We start from the raw sequence: 10,479 nt of genomic DNA on the forward strand, positions 1-10,479 counted from the left end.
AGTGGTAGCTGATATTAACAAGCCATTAGCTTTTCGTTATAAAAGTTTAAGCAGTTGTCACTAGATACCTGTGGGGCCAAAGCAGGAAGTTAAAAAAAGGTTCTCCAAGCTTTTCCTATGGATGGCAACCAAGTTATTCGGTATTGCTAGAGATGCAGTAGAAGTGGGAAACAGAGTCATCATCTCTGGCAAGTACTGCAGCCCCTCCCCCTCCCCCCTCCCCTGCCCATCCCAGCAGCATCGACAGAAGCATGTCATGCCATCTGAGAAAATGTAGTTTCCAGGCCCTAGTTCTGGATCAGTTCATTTTAGGGAAGTTTTCTAAATAATCAACTAAAGCTTCTTGCTAAATTGCTTTAGTCATGTCTGACTCTTTGTGACCCTATGGACTGTAGCCCACCGGGCTCCTCTGTCCATGGGGATTCTCCAGGCAAGAATACTTGAGTGGATTGCCATGGGGATCTTCCTCACCCAGGGATAGTACCCGTGTCTCTTATGTCTTCTGCATTGGCAGGTGGGTTCTTTACCACTACCATCACCTGGGAAGCCCTCCTTTAAAGGAACTGGGAGATTTCCTGAGACTGGAAAAAAAAATGATAGGTATAACTCAAAATCTAAGCTATAAACCCAGAAATGGAAACTATTTATGGTTCTCTGGAAGACCATAAAGACCATAAAGGCTTGGTAAAAGGAACACAAGAAACTGAGGGTGGAGAACTCAGCCATTACTGAACTGATGGATCTCCAAAGGGATGGATTCAACAGCTGGTCTTGGTTTGATCCATGGAGAAGCAAGGTCTCCATGTTTAAGACTGGGTTTCCCAACAGTGGAAAATACAACTGTAAGTAGCTAATTTAAGAAAATAAGGAACAGAGGAGGCTGTCAGTACTCTTGGATTTTCAGCACAGCTCAGGGCCTAGTTTATAAAGGAACACAAGCCAGCTCTATATACCTTGTGGCAAATCCCTCACTAGGAAGACCCATTTAAATAGGCACGTTAAGACATTTTCAGCTTTTCCCATCGAAGTCATCTAGCCCATTCTTGATTTCAGACCTCACTAAGACCAAGGGAGCAGCATTTCAATTAGATTTATACGGATTCATTTCCTTAGCAGCATTTGGGTACCAAGTCCTAGGGAGTGTCGCATTGCACAGACAGACAAGGTGCCTGCTCTTGGAGAACTAATTTTCTAGGTAAGCAACACAGATGATCAACACAGATTAAAAATAAAAAGACGACTTCCTTGGTGGTCCAGTGCTTGGGAATCTGCCTGCCAGTGCAAGGGACGTGAGTTCAATCCCTGGTCTGGAAAGATGCCACGTGCCTCGGACCAGCTAAGCCCATGAGCCATGACTACTGAAGCCCCTGCGCCCCAGAGCCCGTGCTCGGCAACAAGAGGAGCCAGCACAGTGAGGAGCCTGTGCACCTCCACTAGAGAGGAGCTCTGCTGCAACTGGTCACGTGTAGCAACAGAGACCCAGCACAGCCAAAAATCAAATTAGAAGAAAAAAAAAAGGAGATACCTGCAGATGGTGAACACAGTGCAGAAAACAAAACAGGTAATAGGATAGAACTGGGAGTGGCCCCAAGCTCGGTGGAGGGCTGCTTTACATAGGAGGTCAATGAAGGTGAACTTGCCTGAGGGTCAGATGAGGAGGAGCCAGCCTCGGTGAGCCTGGGGGAAGATGACTCAGGGAGAGGCAACAGCAAGTGCAAAGGGCCTGAGGTGGAAATGAGGTGGCAGGAACAAGCGTGGCTGGGGAGCGACACAGCGTGCATTCAGAGGCAGGTGGGGGCGCCAGATCACACAGGGCCCCCAGCTTAAGGAGGCTGGACTGAGCTCTAAGTATCAGTTCAGTTCAGTTGCCCAGTCGTGTCCGACTCTTTGCGACCCCATGAATTGCAGCATGCCAGGCCTCTCTGTCCATCACCAACTCCCGGAGTCTACCCAAACCCATGTCCATCGAGTATAGCAGGAAACTAATGGAAGGTTCTAAGCAGGGACATGATGTGAACTGAATCATGTTTTAAAAACTTCATTCACGTGGCTGTACAGCAAACAGACAAAAAGGAACCTGGCAGACCAATTAGAAGTGTTTGCAACAACCACTGGATCACTGAAGAAATCACGGAAGAAATTTAAAAAGATACCTGGAGACAAATGAAAATGAAAACACGATGCTCCAAAACCTATGGGATGCAGCAAAAGCAGTTCTAAGAGGGAATTTTATAGTGATACAAGCTTACTTCAGGAAACAAAAAAATCTCAAATAACCCTAAACTTACACCTAAAGCAACTAGAGCAAGAATAACAAACAAAACCCAAAGTTAGAAGGAAAGAAATCATAAAGATCAGAGCATAAATAAATGAAATAGATAAAAACAACTTTTATTTGTTGTTTTAATATTGTTTTAAATAAAAACAATATTTATTTATTTAGAAATAAATAAAAACAACAGCAACAGAAAAGATCAATGAAACTAAAAGCTGGCTCTTTGAAAAGATAAAACTGATAAACCATGAGCCAGACTCACCAAGAAAAAAAGAGGGTGCAAGTCAATAAAAAAAGATATGAGAAAGGAAAAGTTACAGTCTTCACTACATAAACACAAAGGATCATAAGAGACTACTATGAGCAGCTATATGTACCAATAAAACGGAAAACCTAGAAGAAATGGAAAAATTCTTAGAACTAAAAGTACAATCTCCCAAGACTGAACCAGGGAGAAATAGAAAATGTTAACAGATCAACTACCAGTACTGTAATTGAGTCAGAATTAAACTCCCAGCAAACAAAAGTCCAGGCCAGACGGCTTCACAGGTGAATTCTACCATTTAGAGAAGAGTTAACAGTTAGCCTTCCGAAACTATTAAAAAAAAAACTGCAGAGGACCCAACACTTCCAAACTCATTCTATGATGTCACAATCAGTCTGATACCAAAACCAGATAACTACAAGATAAGAAAACTACAGGCCAATATCACTCATGAACATAGATACAAAAATTCTCAACAAAATACTAGCAAACCAACTCTAACAATACATTAAAAATATCATACACCATGATCAAATGGGATTAATCCCAGGGGTGCAAGGAGATTTCAGTATCTGAAAATCAATCAATGTGATATACCACATTAACAAAGACTACAAACCATATGATCATCTCGATAGATCCAGGAAAAAGCTTTTGATAAAACTCAGCATCCATTGGTGATAAAAACTCTAGAAAGTGGGCACAGAGGGAACATACCTCAGCGTAATATATGGATTTCTTTTTCTCTTATGGAATCCTATTTTTTAAAATTGTATTGATCCTGGCACCAAAACAAAAACATACAGATCAATGGGACAGAACAGAAAGCCCAGAAAGAAACCCACACACTCACGGCCAACTAATCTGCAACAAAAGAGACAAGAATATACAATGGAATAAAGACAGTCTCTTTAACAAGTGATGCTGGGAAAACTGGAACACCTACTTGTCAAAGAATGAAATTAGAACATTCTCCAACATCATACACAAAAATAAACTCAAGATGGATTAAAGACTAAATGTAAGACTGGGTACTATAAAACTAGAGGAAAACAGAGGCAGGACACTCTTTGACATAAATTGCTGCAATGTTCTTTTAGATCTGTCTCCAGAAAGCTTAGCTCTGCAGAAGAATAGCTGTCCTTAGACACAGTCATATCTTGCTGGAAATCAACAGAGGCCTAACCAGGAGTCTGGATAGTCTACAGGGAGGGGTTATGTGAAATCTGGGTCTCCCCCTAAGCCACTGGGGACAGTTGCCTGTGGGCGGCTGCAGAGTGACAAAGCATTTATGAGCCATGGAGAGAGGCAAGACTCGGAGTGGGTGGCAGAAGACCGATCCAACACTTATGTGGTTTGGTCTAATGTTTCTCAGTGCCCTAGGATTTTAAAAGCCTTTAATTGTCCAAAAAGTAGGTTTTCCCACTTATTTGTGGATTATAATACCGGATCTTGTACAGCTTTTTAAAAATGTGTCTTTCTCCCTTAATTTCAAAATTAATTTTTATTGGAGTATGGTCGCTTTACAATGTTGTGTTTCTGCTGTACAGCAAAATGATTCAGCTCCACGTATACATGCATTCCCTCCTTTTTGGACTTCCTTTCCATTCAGGTCACCAAAGCGCATTAAGTAGCATTTCTTCGGCTATACGATATCATTGCAGATGTGGCTCCGACAGTCAAGAATCTGACTGCAACGCAGGAGACCCGGGTTTGATCCCTGGGGTTGGGAAGATCCCCTGGAGAAGGGAATGGCAACCCACTCCAGTATTCTTGCCTGAAGAATTCCACGGACAGAGGAGCCTGGTGGGATGCAGTCCACAGGGTCACCCACAGGGGTGGAGCTGTCCAACAAGAGTTGGACACGATTGAGCGACTAACACTTCTCACACTGTACAGTAAATTCTCATTAGTTATCTGTTTTATATATAGCATCGATGGTATATATGTCTTCCTGTCTTGTTTTTAACTAAACTGCTGAGACTGCACTTGGGTCTTTCAGTAAGTTGTTTCTTGTATCTGAACTGGCCTTGGAAACGCCCCATCTATCCAGAGGAACTCTCTCCATCCTGTAGGATGCCCTCAATTGTCCTTTCATCCCAAAAGGCGTCTGCAGCAGAAGTCGCTCCTTCGCTGTGTTTCTGATTTGACTTTCATTGTCACTGACTACTTTCTTTCTCGTTAGTCTATAAAGTTCTCAAGGGGAGAGATCGTCTTATGAGCACCATCAGCTAACACATGTCTTGGCACATGGTAGGCCACTAGTTCCTGAAACAGACCTAGACGTGCCTGCTTCAGTATCATCTTGGATGTTAGTCTCACAATAAACTGAACCTCTGTGCATGAGGACAAAGACTCTGCCTATTAAACAGGCTGCTCAGATGATTCTTTTCCACAGTAAAAAGTATTAGTCGCTCAGTTGTGTCTCTTTGTGATCCCATGGACTGTAGCCCATTAGACTCCTCTGTCCATGGAATTTTTCAGGCAAGAATCCTGAAGTGGGTTGCCATTTCCTTCTCCAGGGGATCTTCCCAACCTAGGGATCGAACCCAGGTCTCCTGCATTGCAGGCAGATTCTTTACCGTCTGAGCCACCAGGGAAGCCCTTTTCTACAATGAAGCCTGGTAATTTTTACGAAGGCTCTTGACAAAAGTTTGTTGGTTTATTGATATGGACATTTGTGTCATGGAAACAAGATTTAGGTCAATGACTCACTCTTTATGGTCAGTAGCTTTCAGACAAGAACACACTCCCTAGATTACTTTTTCTCAGATGCAGCCTAAATAAAGCCTTAACTCTTTTCACTGAAAACACCAAAAAGTTGCCACTCAACCTTCTTTTAGTGTTTTTATCTATAGTTCCTTCATCTGCTTTCTAATACCCATGTGTTAGGGGGAACATTCCAATTCAGATGCAGACTGGCTGTGAGCAGGTGGGTTAAATAGTGAGAGCGATGGAATTGCTGGTCATGGTAGGAGGGGTGGAGCTTGATGTGAATAGTCATCTTGGTTACACATAATGTGTGTGTCATGACCTACAGAGGGGCCACAGTGATATATAAAGAAGCCTGCCTGATCATTAAGAATGCGAAGATGGTTCTCAAGGGTATGGAGAAGTTTTGAACAGCAACTTCATAAACAGAGTTGTTGAGGAGGTTTGGGCTATATTTGGATGGGATTTACAATGATGACTAGCACTGATGAGGTGCCGATCAAGGCTGCTGGGAATGGAAATCTATTGTGTTAGATTTAATTAAAAAACAAGAGAAGATGGAGTGATGTAGAGTTAGACTGTCAACATCTCCTCAGAGCTATCTGCTTATCAATAAAAAATGTTGATCCATTCTCCTTCCTAGCAATAGCCAGGGGTTTCCAACTGAACATAGCTCCAAAGCTTTGGTTCTAAACCAAAACTATTGACTCATTCTCGCCCACATGAATTCAACGCATTCCAAATCCAACATGTACGGCACATGTGAAATGAACCAGGAGTTCTGGCATAGACACTGGGCAGTGTCAAGCTGACCTAATGTGTGGTTACTAGATAGTTTTGAGATATAAAATGCTACTCTCCCAAACTTCCATAAAAATGTAATTCTATTAGGTTCAATTATTTGCCAACCTGTCAAGAATTGATTGATTCCAGCAATCAAAATACTAAAGTGCTTTCCAAGGGCCTAGCTTGTTTGATTGAGTTGGAACGTAGCACTCAATGCCCATTAATTGTGAAGCAGAAAGTTTGGCAGAATGGTGGAACTCCCAAGGGACTCGGGATGGAAATCTGCAAAGATCCAAGTAGTGTTACAGATGAAATCCCACTGATATTCTTTAATATACACATAATCTATATACCTTAAAGACACCACTTTTATAAAATTGTCATGAGAATGTCTAGAAAGAATACACACTTTGGCCCAGATAAACTCATGTTACAAATTAAAGTCACAAACTAGGATTGCTCATTGTTTAGGAAGTGCCAGCCTCAGTTTTAAGTTTTCTGTAGATAAAATTCATTTGAGTAGCTTATCTCTCATTCCTCTCTTCCAGGTAATCAAGACTTGTTCCACTTTGCATTTTTATATAAAGTTTGTGTGTCCCAAGAGGGTTTTAACTGAATATATTTGCATGCAGCATATACTATAGACACCTAGATATGATGAACGTTTTGTTAATAAGCATTTCTAATACAAGGGAGATTTTCTGCTGTGCTCCTAGCCTTTTAGAGTGACTTAGAGCAGGCATACTGTATCCTATATATGGGTTTAGTTATTCCAAGGGCAGATTCCAAGGAAATTCCAGAGTATTGCTGACCCCTCCAGATGTATCACAAGTCCAAGGGACTCCCAGAATCATTCTGCCTACAAGTGTTCTTCAGAAAAGAACTGGAACCTCCCCTCTCTCTAGCTTGCTCCAAAGCAGTTTTGAACCCATAGTCTGTTGTTCTGTCTCTATCACAGTCCTTATCTGGATTCCAGAAGCTGCGGGAAAGCTCTTTATGGTCCCAGTATTTGGGTTTCCACAAAATATGAATGGCCAAACTCAACTAGCAGAGAGGCACATTTAATTCAGGGGGCAACTGCAAGATCCATTTAGCCAATCTTAGAAACTCTTTCTCTGGAACTTCCCTGGTGGTCCAGTGGTTACCATTCTGCGCTTCTAACATAGGGAGTGGAAATTCGATCCCTGGTTGGGATCCCACATGCCAGGTGGTGTGGCCAAAAATATAATAAAAAGAAACCAAAAAAAGGAAAAAGGAACTTCTCTCTACTCTGCCATTTTTTTGGATGATTACTCTCTGACTACAAAATGGTGTTAAGTTCCTAGGTATTTTGGGGTAGGGTTTGGGCGGGAAGTCACATCTGTAATCAAACTTCCATTAAATAAAGTTAAATAAAATACCGAGGTGGAGAGGTAATGGAGAAATGAAGGGAAAATTAAACTCCTAAATTTAATCAAACTGTAAATCTCCAATCTTACTTCTGGTTAAACAGTCTCATATATTGATTCAAAATGAGTTTCACATCCTTTTTTTTTTTTTTTGCTCAGCCCTGAACTGCAAATGCTAATATGAGAGACCAGATTGAAAGATCAAAAGTGAAGGAAAAGTTCTGGAAAATTTGGAGTTGGTTGTATCTAATTTTTATCGAAGATCCTGATTTACAAAATTTATTCTTCTAAACACACTTGAGTTTACTCATTTTTAAGTTTTTTTTTTTCCCTGAGAGACCTCAGTAGAGTTGACATGTTTTAAATGTAGCCCTCCCATTTCCTCCCGTTCACCTACATTGTGTAAAGCATTTTTAAACTTTAGAGGTGGCTGACTGAAAAAAATGGGGTGTGGTGTGCGTGTCTATATAGACAGTCCCCAACTTACAATGGTTCCACTTAACGATTTTTTGACTTTGTGATGGTGTGAGAGCAGTGTGCGTTTAGTAAGAACCATAGTTTGAATTTTGACTTTTCCTCAGCTAGTGCCACGACACCCTCCCGTGATGCCGGACAGCGCTATCGAGCCGCGGCTCCCAGTCAGCCACGCGATCGTGAGGGAAACAACCAACGCTGAGAACTACCCTGGAGCCCACAGCCAGCTCTGTCTTCAAGTTTCAGTACTGTAGTCAACAAACTACATGAGATATTCAGCACTTGATTGTAAGTGGACTTTGTGTTAGATGGTTGCCTGTCTGTTAGCTCATGTAAGTGTCTGAGGTAGGCTGGGCTAAGCTATGACGTTTGGCGAGTGAAAGAAAAGTGAAAGTGTTGGGCACTCAGTTTGTATCCGACTCTTTGCAATCCCATCGACTATAGTCTGCCAGGCTCCTCTGTCCATGGAATTCTCCGGGCAAGAATACTGCAATGGGTAGCCATTCCCTTCTCCAGTGGATCTTCCTGACTCAGGGATGGAACCTGGGTCTCATGCATTGCAGGCAGATTCTTTACTGTCGGAGCCACCAGGGAAGTTAGGTGTATTAAATCCATTTTTGACTTAGATATTTTCAACTTAAGATGAGTTTATTGGCATGTAACCCCGTCATAAACTGAGGAAGATCTGTGTGTGTATGTGTAATATAAATGCTGCAAAACAAATTTATATATGTAAAATAAATACTGTGTGTGTGTATATAGGGGCTTCCCTGGTGGCTCAAATGGTAAAGAATCTGCCTGCAATGCAGGGGACCTGGGTTCAATCCCTGGGTCAGAAAGATCCTCTGGAGGAGGAAATGGCAACCCACTCCAGTATTCTGGCCTGGAGAATTCCATGGATAGAGAAACCTAGCAGGCTACAGTCCACAGGGTCCCAAAGAGTTGGACATGACTGAACGACTTAAGTGTGTGTGTGTATATATATATATATATATATATATATATAAAATCTAGCTAGCTAACTATACAGTAATTATGTAGCTGATATTGTAAATGAACTGTGTTCTCCAAGTAGAACATAAAAGCAGCAGCAATCTATACTGACAGGAAAGAAGTAAAGAAAATGGACACCATTCCCATTTTTTTTTTAACTGCCAAGTGGTCTATATTATTCAGACTTAAAGAGGGAGCATTTACTATTGATCATTAATTATGTACTCCAGTCATACCCTAAAAGCACTGTGGGAGAAATCACAACTTTGTCAAGAGTCTGACACATTTTCCAGTAAAAGAAAAATCCAGTTGCCAACTACATATGGGTTCATTTTGGGCTCCAGCATGTCTTATGAAACTCATGCATGGCTGTATATCATCACAGAAAAAAAAAATAATTGGTTTTCCTTGGAGTATCTCTAAGTTGATGTCATATTCAATAACCCTGTAGTTGAAAAATCTATATGTGATGGATGAAGTCTGGATTGTCTTTTGAGTTTCATTCCTCCCGTGCCAGATTCTCCAGGACCCGAGGTACCTGTCATTTTGAGGTGAGTGCCTGCGGTATTTAGAAAATGCAACCACATGCTACTCCTGCCAGATACCGAACTACGGAAGAACGGTTTGTCTCACATGGACCACAGCCTCATTCCTCACTCTGAACCACGCCGTGGGGGAGCCCGGCTAACCTTGGAACCTGACACCGGGGTCAGTGCCGACGTGCGGCTGGAGTCAGCGCTGGGCATCAGGGAGCGAGGCTGCTGGCTTCTCCTTCTCGGGATCTGATGACTTTGGGGACAGCCTCAAATATATGGGCTTCCAAGGTGGGGTCCCAGGCATGCTACCAACACATCACCATCAGGAACACTTCCTTATGAAACTGAGTGCTACTTTTGTATATGCTGATGGATTGGGGGTTTGGGTTAAGCAGATGCAACCTGGTAGATATAGAATGGACAAACAACAAGGTCCTGGTGTCGAGCGCAGGGAGCTATATTCAATGTCCTGTGATAAACCACAGTGGAAGAGTATGAAAAAGAACGTGTACATATGTATCCTTCTACTTCTCTGCCCATCCATTCTATTAATTTTTGAGAGTTTGCTATTGAAACTCCAACTAAAACTCATTTATCTACTTAAAGAATAATTGTAATATATAGTGGAACTATATGTAACTTTGTTCTGTATTTTCCAAGTCTTCTGTAAATGCATTATACTTTAATAATTAAAAAAATAAAAAATTAAACAAAAAAGAATGTGTGTATATGTGTGTGTGTGTGTGTATATATATATATATATATACATATATATATATATATGTATAACTGAGCCACTTAGCTGTAGACCGGTAATTAACACAACATTGTAATTCAGCTGTATTTCAATGAAAGTAATTTTAAAAAGGACATTTAGAGCTTTCTCTGGTCCTGGCAAAGAAAAAGCCAACCTTGATATATTTTGAGGGGCAACTGAGTATGTTTTAGGCAAACACCAACTTTCTTCCTTCTTTCTCTTCTTTAGTGAGCATCTCGTTTCATTTACCTTGGATAAATGAATCCAAACTTGGGCAGGGAATCCTGGTCAGC

General features: G+C 41.4%; 1 protein-coding gene across 8 annotated transcripts in view; it reads right to left on the minus strand.

Moving 5' to 3' along the window:
• Positions 1 to 10,479, minus strand: part of ENOX1 (ecto-NOX disulfide-thiol exchanger 1) — a 344,181-nt gene that overhangs the window by 33,646 nt on the left and 300,056 nt on the right. The gene's annotated exons all lie outside the window — the stretch shown is intronic.

This window comes from Giraffa tippelskirchi, chromosome 12 (genome assembly GCF_054371585.1).
Source record: "Giraffa tippelskirchi isolate mGirTip1 chromosome 12, T2T-mGirTip1v1.2.pri, whole genome shotgun sequence".
Classification (NCBI taxonomy): Eukaryota; Metazoa; Chordata; class Mammalia; order Artiodactyla; family Giraffidae; genus Giraffa; species Giraffa tippelskirchi.